Consider the following 10,792-nt stretch of genomic DNA (forward strand, 5'->3'; position numbering starts at 1 on the left):
GTTTTTGTAACATGGGAAATATGATTTTCAAAAGACAAGTTGCTATCTAATATAACACCCAGATTTTTGACTGTAGAGGAAGTAACAGTACGTCCATCTAGTTGCAAATTGTAATCCAAGAGATTCTGTGTATGTTTTTTTTGGTCCAATAAGTAATATCTCTGTCTTATCCGAATTTAATAGGAGAAAATACATGTATATTAAAAATAGCAGAGGACCTAGGACAGATCCTTGTGGCACTTGTGGTGGAGCCTGAAACCTGATTTATGAAATTCTTCATAGAGATAATTTTTTTTCAGGAAGGAGCATAATTGAGGAGACACAACTTTTTCAAAAATTTTAGACATAAAAGGAAGATTTTAAATGGGTCTGTAATTTTCGGGTGGCGTCTGGTTATTTGTTAATCTAGCCACTGTGCTAAATAAAAACCTTGGATTGTTTTGGTTATTTTCTATGAGTTTGTGGATATGCTCGGCCCTGGCAGCTTTTAGAGACTGTCTATAGTTGGACATACTGTTTTTCCACGCAATTCTAAAAAAAAACTTCCAAGTTAGTTTTCCTCCATTTGCGCTCAAGACTACAGTATTCACATACTGTAATGCTCATATATTCACACAAACACTAGATCTTAATATCTTATGTTATATCTCCTCATTCTGAACAACTTTGCCTCTTGGACCACTGCTGTCAATCCAACTGTTCTTTAAATATTTGATATTATTTTAAAAAACTACTTCTGTGAACTAGTCCTAGGTTTTTAAATAAAAATCAATAAAACCACTGCAGTACAATTCTCTGGACTCTCTAGATCAACAATTATCAAAAAAATGTTGAACATTTTCATTTGGACAACTATAAAACGGTCATTTTATAATATGTTCTTTACATAGTGTACCCAAAGGCCTATAAATCCTCAAAGAAAGCCCACAACTTCTCAAAACTGTGTAAGAGATTATTAAAGAGTTTGGGGCAAAAAATAACACTATAATAGTTATAAAGGTTAAAAACACAGTGTTGTATGAGAAATTGCATGAAATTGCAGTTATAACCACTAGATGGCAGTGGAAGACCACTAATGGGCTAATTAAATGCACTAAAACAGTACTGTTCATAGGTTTGCTTATGGATTCATGCTTGGACATAAAATCACTGTTATAACATTTAAAATCACATTAAGTCAAAGTTTACCATTTTGTTCATACAGACATATCAGTTTTTACAATTGTGCCAGATTGTGATTACAGTGAAACCTGAAAATGACATATAAACTCTTAAAAAGAGAAGACTTGCAAAACGTTTTGCGTCACCTATCATTTATTTCAAATATCTATATCTGCAACAAAATGTGTGAGCATGTATGTCTGTGTATGTGTGTGTGTAAGCATGCTTATTGAGCATTAATATACTAGTTTAATCATTTAATTTCAGTGTATGTGTGTGTGTCTTTGAGACTTTTCTCCATTTTGGAGATGTGTTTTACTGTCAGCCATTCATCCAGGTTGGCCTAGACCCTAAAAGCATACCACCTTAAAGGCCTTAAAGTACTCCCAGTAATCGCTGCTTGCAGCTATATATATATATATATATATATATATATGCTTGCAGCTATAGCCTAGACATGTTGCATATTAATTGTACTATTTATGAACCTCAATGCATATGTTTGTGTATTTTATGTTACTCCATAATGATGTTCTATTTGAGGGCATTTGTAGTGTAGGTATAGGGCCCAAACATAACCTCAAGCACAGGGGCCCCCACCCCCTAAGTCCTGCCCTGCTCACATGCTGTGACAGCCGCTTTCTGTCCATGTGCTTCAGATGTGTGCACTCAGAAAACTGTATATCAGAAGTTTACACTAATATGGTTTAAAACGCATGATTTCAGCGGGATAAACATGATAATCAGAACCAAAACAGATGTTTTTAGCAGGTACGAGCTGTAATTGTGCAGCTCTATTCTGGAAAAGGGGGCACGGAGCAGCAGCTCATTTGCATTTAAAAAGACAACGCACAAAAAAACAGCGTGTTTGTGCTTCCACTTAAAATAGGCATTTTCGAAATTAAATAATAAATGATCTGTGGGCTATTTTGAGCTGAAACTTCACAGACACATTCTGGGGACACCTGAGACTTATATTACATATTGTAAAAAGGGGCATAATAGGTCTCCTTTACGAGGGGTTCAAATGGACAGGGAAACATGTAAAACCATTTAAAACTCTGATACACAAATGTACTGTTACATGCAGAGCAGTTAAAACATATCCCTCATGTGGCACTGTCACATAGACCCCTCCCCCAGCCTACGGCATCTGAGGGAAAGAATTCTAGCCCCATTTGGAATTTACTACATCATAATGTCCATATTGTGGGTTTCCCCTCCGGTGTGTAAGAGGCACAAGGTAAAGGGGGGAGGTAGAGGAGACACCAAAGAGAGGAGGGATTCTCCACCAGATTGGTGAGTCTGAAGATCTCCCCTTCTACGAGTACGCCAGGGAGTTCTGCAAGCTTGCCGCGGTGACGGCTTTAGAGGACGCCGTCCTTAATCAGCTGTTCTGGCTCGGGGCCAACTACCATCACCCCGTGGACCTCCCAGACACCACTGGGCTAAGTTGGAGGGAAGGTGTCTTCCGGTGTCTGGGGAGTGTCCGGTCCAGAGCCAGAACCAGTCTGCCGCCGTCTGTGGTAGTTCCCGAGTCAAGTCAGCCGGCAGTGCATATGGCAAGCCCAACGGACGATAATATAGCAAGCCCGCCATGCGTTCATGAGGCTCCAGTGTCAGCTCCAGCCCCAGAGCTCACTCCAGTGTCAGCTCCAGCCCCAGAGCTCGCTCCAGTGTCTGCTCCAGTCCCAGAGCTCACTCCAGTGTCGGCTCCAGCCCCAAAACTCACTCCAGTGCCAGAGTGTCTCCTTAATCCCTCGTCATCCTGTGTTTAAAAATCTGAGTCCTTTTAGTTAGTGTTGTCTGGTATTGTCAATGTCAACTCCCTTGTGCTACGTGATTCCCTGCGATGTAAATAAACTCCTTGATTTGTACTCCTGGTCTCCTTGTTCCATGCTCCTCACAGTAGCAACCCGTGACAGTATTAGGGCTGTAAAAAAAATGAATTTTGAATATTCGTCGAATTTAAAATAAAAATCCACAATCGAATACAAAAACGTTATATTCGAATTTTAGGAGTGCGTCAGGCAGCTTTATCAGTGGCATGAGATGCAATGACTGTCACGGAATGCCAGGAGAAAACAAGGTAAGATCCAAGTGCAGTTTTATTAAAGTATAAATAAATAGAACAGAACAAAAACATGGCTAAAGGTAATCCAAAAACACAGGGAACAGATAACATGGTGTAACGCTAGACAACATCAACATCAGATAACAAATACAGTACTGCAGCAACGACAGACAGAGTGAGCATGGTATATATAGATGGGAGGATGAGTAAATGACTAACAGGTGATAATGATCAGAACAGACACGACAGGCAAGGGACTATGGGAACTGGAGTTCAAAACATATAACACTGAAACAGGAGAGCGCCCTCAAGTGGCCAGTCCAGGGCACCACAACCAGACACTGTGACATTACCCCCCCTCTACGGAGCGGATACCAGACACTCCACCAGAAAACATAAAAGTTCAGGAGGGAGATGGAACTGAGGCAGACCAGGGGAGGGATGACGGGCCAGGACCGTGCAAAGGAAGGGGGTCAGGGGACAGAGGTAGACCAGGGTATGAGAGCGGAACCGGCAGGGTGGAAAGCCAAGGCGGGGCCGGCGACTGGAGCGGGCTCTGGAGTGGGCTCTGTGAGCTCCCGGACTGGAGCAGGCTCTGCTGTCCTCCTTCTCGCCCTTCGCCGCTTAGTGGGAGTCTGAAGGATAGAGGTGGTGGGAAAATCCCTGCGGAAGGGTTCTGATTGGGCACCACAACCAGACACTGTGACAATGACGATGTAAGTGTCATTGCATTATAATGTTTTTGTTAGCCTATCCAGTTGCAGCCACTAGATGCGGTGCTGCTGTGTTGTTCATTAAAAATATTGTGGAAAAAGAGAATAAACCCCAGCAGATAGCCAGGACGGAGCCGGAGAAGTGAGCCAGTGAGGCTCCTGCCAAACCAGAACCCAGGCGGGCAACCAGAGCGGAGCCGGAATCCTGTCAGGCAACACTGGTGGGACAGAAAACCCTCTCAGCAAAAACAAGAGCAGAGAGAGGTTAGTACCAGCCTCAACGGTTGCAACAGGACAAGCCGATTGCTCCGCAACGGTTCCTGTGAGCTCCCGGACTGGAGTGACTTCCTTAATGAGCTCTGAGAGCTTCCGAACTGGAGCAGGCTCTGAAGTGGACTCTGTGAGCTCCCGGACTGGAGTGACTAATGACGATGTAAGTGTCATTGCATTATAATGTTTTTGTTAGCCTATCCAGTTGCAGCCACTAGATGCGGTGCTGCTGTGTTGTTCATTAAAAATATTGTGGAAAAAGAGAATATCAATGCGGAGAAGATCTTGTTTACATCAAAACTGAAACCAAGCCGTTACCATTTTCTAGAGGGACATCTATCACCGTTGCACTCGCATCTCGCACAAAAGAGCCACATGTTTAGAAAGCCATGTAAAATTAATGCAAGTTTAACTTTGAAAAAAATGTATATCAAGACTATATGGCAGGGGGGGTTATCTAATGTTTTTAAATGAGAAATGTACTCTGTGTGATTGGCTTTCGGCCCTTTGTATTAAACTATGCATACATACACGATGCTGTTTTGTTTATAGTTGATTAAGCAACTTAATTATAATTGGTTTACAAACATTATTTTAAACATTGTGCACATTATGCACTTTTTTCCACAGATAGTCATTTTATCTTATGCTTTGAATAAACATGCATTAGTAATATTTTTACTCGATATGCCCTCTTGTGGCCTCAGAAGAGAAGCCAAAAGCTTTTCTTCACCCTAACTGAAATTATGCATTTTAAATTCAAATATAATTCGAATTTTGACAATATTTAAGTACAAAATTCTAATTTTGTTTTTCAGCCATTTTGACAGCCCTACTGGGTATGGAAGCAGCACAACAGCTGGGCCACCAGAGCCTCAGGAATGATGGGTCGCATCCAGAGGCGGACAGTAACTAATGTAATGTCTGATTACTTTTATTAGGGAATTAATTATTATTAATTCACTCAGGTTTTGAGAGGACTCGAATCTGAAAATTCGAAGTCAACCTGATTAGAACTGATTTCAAATCAAATTGTTTACACCTTATCAACGGTCGTCCAGCGAGCCGTTGACCTCAGTATATTTTAACACTTTTAATATTTGTATTTCCCTGGCCAAGGGTTAATACGTTCTTTGATAAGTAAGCTACGAGCTAGGTAACGTGATCTTGGCAAGGTTTGACTTTAAAATTATACGACACCAGACAATGATTCTTTATAAATGAAACACGAATTTATTGGCTATTCTAGATTACATTAAAACTAAGCTAAAACACACATACATACAGTTTGGAAGAATGAAAGTTACGGAGTTTGTATGAAGTTCCCAAAGTTCTAACTCGTTTCCACAAGTGGTTTTAAATTCAACCCGAGAGAATCACAAAGCAGAGGTTTCGAATTGGTTGCTGAGATGACGTTTAGGTGAAGCCTTCCGTGGTGATTGGAGGTTGCCTTGTGACGGAGGAGCTTCGAAATTTGGTTGCCTTGAGCACGGAGAGTGATGTTTGGAGTTCTTCTAAGATTTCCTTTTGCTTGGCTTTAGACTTTGAAGTTCGGCAGTCGCGGAGTTTCAGCTGAAGTGTTTGAGTTTTGGAGTCTCGCTCGTGCAATGTTACGGCATGGGAGCGCTTTTAGCGTGGTCACCAAATTGAAAGCCAAAGGTCTTGAGAGAGAGAGCGAGCGAGCGAGCGCGAGAGAGCTTTGTGTCCCTTTTAAGTAGGCTCGATGTTGGTCCATCCCACAGGTCATTGTTCCAATCAGATGGTGGCTGTGGGGCTTAGCCATGCCCCATACTGCTCCTTATCATGCATGAATCACATGCTTCCAGTGAAGCGTATTCCTGCAAGTTTTAATAACTTCTTATAAAGTGTCGTACAGCACACTGTTCAAAATACCACATTTTCATTCAAACCAAGGTTATTTAAATATCATGACCATTCCCACAAGCCTAAACTTTGCATATCTGGCATACACAGAGTACCTTTAATCACTTTATCTATTAAAAAAAAGGTTATAAAATATCGATTAAACTTCATAGGTTACAATAAACACATCAAACAGAAAGCATATTATTTGGGAGTATATTGCTCCGATACTTTAAATGATTTTAAATGATTGTCTTTCAAACTTGGTCCATGCAATGTCTGCATTTCCTCTGCTAATAGAGAAAGGAAGGGAGGGGGAATTTCCTGAGGTCCATACACGTCACGCGGTGGTTTGCTGAGTTTGATTTAATCACATTATCACTGTTCTTTAGGTCCGTTGTTTTGCAAGCCTAGGGGTTTGATTAAATTGCTCATCATCTTCCTGTTGGATGTAGTAGTTCATTCATTGGCGGTCACAAGACATCACGAGGTATCTATAAGTTGTAGTCCTGATACAAAAGATCTCTGTGTTATCTCTTGATTAGATTGGTTCGTCATCTCACGATGAGCTGTTTCTATGGCATATCAGTGTCCGTTCATGATAGAAATCCCTACATATATCCCCCTTTTGCTCGGTGAGGTTCCCATTGCGAACGTCAGCGGGCACTGGAACAAGAGGCAAGAGAGAACAGACACACACAAGACACAAACAAGACACAAACAACATCTCCATCACTGACTGAATCCGGGTGCAGGACATGGGTAATTTGGGAATAATCAGGTTAGAAACTTGAGAAGACATAGGGGTGCATTATTTAGGATTACTTGTATCATTATTGTGTCATTTAGATTGCTCTAATTGTCAGAGGTTCGACGAGGCGGTATAGGCGTAATCTCAATCAGGTTGGTTGAGTTCTCAGGTTCAGGTTCAGGTTCTTGGTCAGTTTTATCACGTCGGAACATGCGCAGGACGCAGAATATGCACTTGTTGAAAGACTCTTGAATGGCATTCACTCGCTTGTGGAGGAGGAAGGCAAGTGTCAGAGTCAAAACATATCCTACAATAGTAGAAACGCAAAGCGCTGTGTCAGCGGCAGACCAAGACCGAATGATTGGCGCGCCAGCGGGTGGAAGGCGAGCAATAGCTTCTAGAGCTGTATGAACAGGAGTCAAATCAATAAGTTGCGTTCCTTCCTCCCTGATCCTTTCTTTCAATTCTGGATCGAGGACGAAGGAATGCTGTTTGAAGAAGGGTGAGATTTCGAGTTCGGCCTGATACTCGTCGTCGGTAAGGTGATACAATGCTAAATCATCAATATGGAGGATCGAACCCTTAGGGACATTGATCCATAAAGTTTGGTTGGGTAGGATAATGCGCGTGGCAGTGTTGTGTCGATCGTAGGTGAGGGAAGCTGTATGCGCTGGTGTGTCAACTAGCCCTGGGCTTCTGACGATTTCGGCTTGTGTTGCCTCAATTTGGTTGGCGACGGCTTTTCTCAACGATTTACGACAACAACAAAAAAACATTTTTTTGGTGAAAGGAGTCAATCCTAGTTTCGGGACCTGGATTTAAAGATGAGGTAAGGGAGTTCCCTGATGAGGGGACTAGAGGGGAAAGGAAATTGTAGTGAGAGGGGGAAACGAAAAACACAAAGAGAGACAAAAAGGAAAAACAACAAAGAGACACAAGGACACCAAATGAGTTGAGACAGCAAACGAGTGTCACATGTGTGGAGTACCTTCTCTCTACTAGAGGTTGGTCCTAGCAGTGCGGTGGAGGAGAATGTGTAAGTGTTGTGTCTACGCAAGGTGGCTATATGTTTTCCTAGAATGACAGAAGTTATGTCAGTGTAGTGTAGAGTATGAGATTGTCGGTCTGTGTCAGTTGGCTTGATCTTCCCCCTTTTCCTGTCGGTTGGAGCCCTGGTGCCCAATCTCATGGGGTCCTGTCCAGTGAGGTAGGAATTTCTTTGACAGGCGATGGGGAGCGTTATGCCTTGGTTGGGCGAAGCTGTAGTACCATACTTTGGTATTACAGTTTCGTACAGGTACTACTCTCATCTAGACGGGCATAGTTCGAGTCGGTACAGATGAGGAGTTCTTTGATGTTGTGGGATGCAGCAAATTTTAGGGTAATGAGGATGGCCGCTATTTCGGCATATCGCAATATGAGTGAGGGCCTAATTTGAATTTTTGTGGCGGGCAAGGGTTATTGTTGAGCCAGACCACTCCCGCTCCCGCTTTCAAGTTGCCCTGTTGATTGTTGGAGCAGCCATCGACATATGCTGTGGGCATCCCTTCGCACACATTCTTATCGAAGTACCTGTGGTTTGTCATTTGTGGCGGTAACGGTTCTTTGGGTTCTGCTGCTGTGCGCAGCGTGTCCGTTGAACAGTTCTGGCAGGCTGCTAGCCCGTTTTCTTGATATGATCTGTGGTTTTGGGCATATCTTGCCTCGACGTCCCGTCCTTGGAGCGTCATTAGCCAAGTAGCTATGCGTGCGTTGGTTACCACGCCATCTCTGATTCGTTGGCTGTTGAGGAAGGTTACTGGCTGGTGACAGGTAACTTTCTGAGCTCCAATGTAGTTGGAGAAACGCTGGATGGCCCACACAGTGCAAAGCTAATCTTTTTCGCAGTCTGAGTATTTGCATTCTGGGGGAAGCAGTGTTTTGCTGGCATAAGCGACCACTCACTTGTCTTTGTCATGGAGCTGGTACAGGCCTGCACTGAGGCAGTGATTGGAGAATCCAGCGTCCAGATAGAACTCTTTTCCTGGGTCTGGGTAGGCCAGGCGTTGTTTGAGCTCGCTCATAGCCGTGTCCTGGGCTTCCGACTAGACGAAGGGTTCGTCCTTTCTCAGTAGGGAGGTTAGTGGTCGTGCGATGTCAGCGTAGTTTTCAATGAACTGTTGTGAGTAATTGCACACTCCCAGAAAGCTTCGTAGCTTCAGACCGACATATTTAACTTTGGTTTTGCACCATTGTTCTTTGTGGAGGGCGATCTTTGCTCCTGCTGTTGTCAGCTGGTACAGGACGTGATCGATTTCTTTGAGGTGGTCTGCCACATTTGAGCTTTTCAAAAGCACATCATCCACGTAAACGAGGTTGCCTCTGGTTTTGGCATCAGGGCATGCTTTGTTCAGGAAGATGTTGAATTCAGCTGGTGAGTTGGCATAGCCAAAGGGACACCGTGTGAAGGTGTATTGTTGATTGGCAAAGGTGAATGCCAACTTGTGTTGGTCATCAGGGTGGACAGGGATCGTCCAAAATCCAGAGGCGACGTCCATTGTGGAAAGGATCGTTGAGCCTCTGATTTTGGGAATCTCTTGGTCCAACTGGGTCATTGGCCACCGTGACAAGGGTTCTTGCTGGTTCAACTTGCGGTAGTCGATAGTGGGCCACCATTTGCCGTTGGGTTTCATGACTGGCCATATCGGAGCAGAGTATGTGCTGTTACAGGGCCGGATGACCCCCTTTTCCAGCATGGAGTCAACAATTTCTTGCACTGGCTCATATGACGCTATTGGAATCTTGTACTGTCGCACAAATGTGGGTGGTGCATTTGGGCTTGTCGGGATGCGCACACTGTGGATGTTGGTCAGTCCACAGTCCAGGGAGTCCTTTGCGAAGGAGTCCTTGTACTTGTACAGAACCTCTTTGAGTCCTTGGCGATATGCTTCCTTGTGGAGGGCATCCACCTCACTCAGGATCTGTTTGATTTGTGCGCTGAACCCGGTGTAGGGTTCCTCCATGGTTGAGTCATTTAAGGGGCTCTGGGCCTTGACGGTCATCTGTGCAGGTGATTCTGTCGTGGGCTGTGTTGAGACAGCATAGATGGCGAGGTGAGTGTTGTCTGTGATTCCTGTTCGGCAGACGCTTTCTCTGGGCACTGGCAGAATAGAAGTGATGGCAATGGTTCCATTGGGTCTTGTGAACGTTACTGTGTCATCACATTCATCTGACAGTAGTTGGACTGGTATGTGGCCTATGACCGGTACCGTTAGCTCAAAGTCATGGAACGTCTGGTTAATGAGCCATCCCAGGTGACTGGCTTTGGGAATGTTGATGTCTTTGGCCGTACAGTTGTTGAACAGTATGTACACAGCACGAGATGTCACTTCAATGAGAGGTGTGGCTTCCAAGGTCAGTCCTAGTCTTAGGAAGATCCTGGAAGGTTGGAAGAAGCCTAGCTTACTGTCGAGAGAGTGGCCAGGTCGCATGTTGAGGCGGACGCTGACACTCTTGCTGTAGGCAGGTATTGCAGCTTCTTGCTCACTGATCATGGCACATGCGTCTGGCATTGTTTGACCAGATCGAAGGTTCTTGAGGTTGACTGCAGTGGTTAGTTGATGCGACAGGGGAGCCCATATGACGTCGTTCACGATGTCCATACAGGCATTGAGCCGGACCATGATGTCTGCTCCAATGCAGATGTCATGAGGTAGGTTGGGGACGACGAGGAAGTAGTGACTCAGGTGTCTGTTGTTCCATCATATGTCCACAGCGCAGATGATCTTGGAAGTAGCCCTGGTTGTCGACCAGGGACTGAGAGGGAAGCGGCTGTGTCTTGAGACATGTGGGAGGCTCGGCTGTCCTTGATTCAATGCTCTGAATAGCTTCAGGCTGATAGCCGAGTTTTCCGCCCACAGGGTTAATGCTGCGTCGGACACTGATGTGTCATGGACATTTATGGCAGTCATGATTCGAAGG

At 44.2% G+C, this 10,792-nt stretch overlaps 1 long non-coding RNA gene across 1 annotated transcript; it reads right to left on the reverse strand.

Moving 5' to 3' along the window:
• Positions 1 to 1,948: 1,948 nt before the first annotated feature.
• LOC107569499 (uncharacterized) lies at positions 1,949 to 7,145 on the reverse strand. Its single transcript, XR_001606901.1, has 3 exons — positions 7,135 to 7,145; positions 4,184 to 4,186; positions 1,949 to 2,085 (listed from the first exon to the last, which is right to left on the reverse strand). It is a non-coding gene; the product is annotated as an uncharacterized lncRNA (long non-coding RNA).
• Between the last annotated feature and the right edge of the window lie 3,647 nt (positions 7,146 to 10,792).

Source organism: Sinocyclocheilus grahami, unplaced genomic scaffold (genome assembly GCF_001515645.1).
Source record: "Sinocyclocheilus grahami isolate Dianchi unplaced genomic scaffold, SAMN03320097.WGS_v1.1 scaffold1352.1, whole genome shotgun sequence".
Lineage (NCBI taxonomy): Eukaryota > Metazoa > Chordata > Actinopteri > Cypriniformes > Cyprinidae > Sinocyclocheilus > Sinocyclocheilus grahami.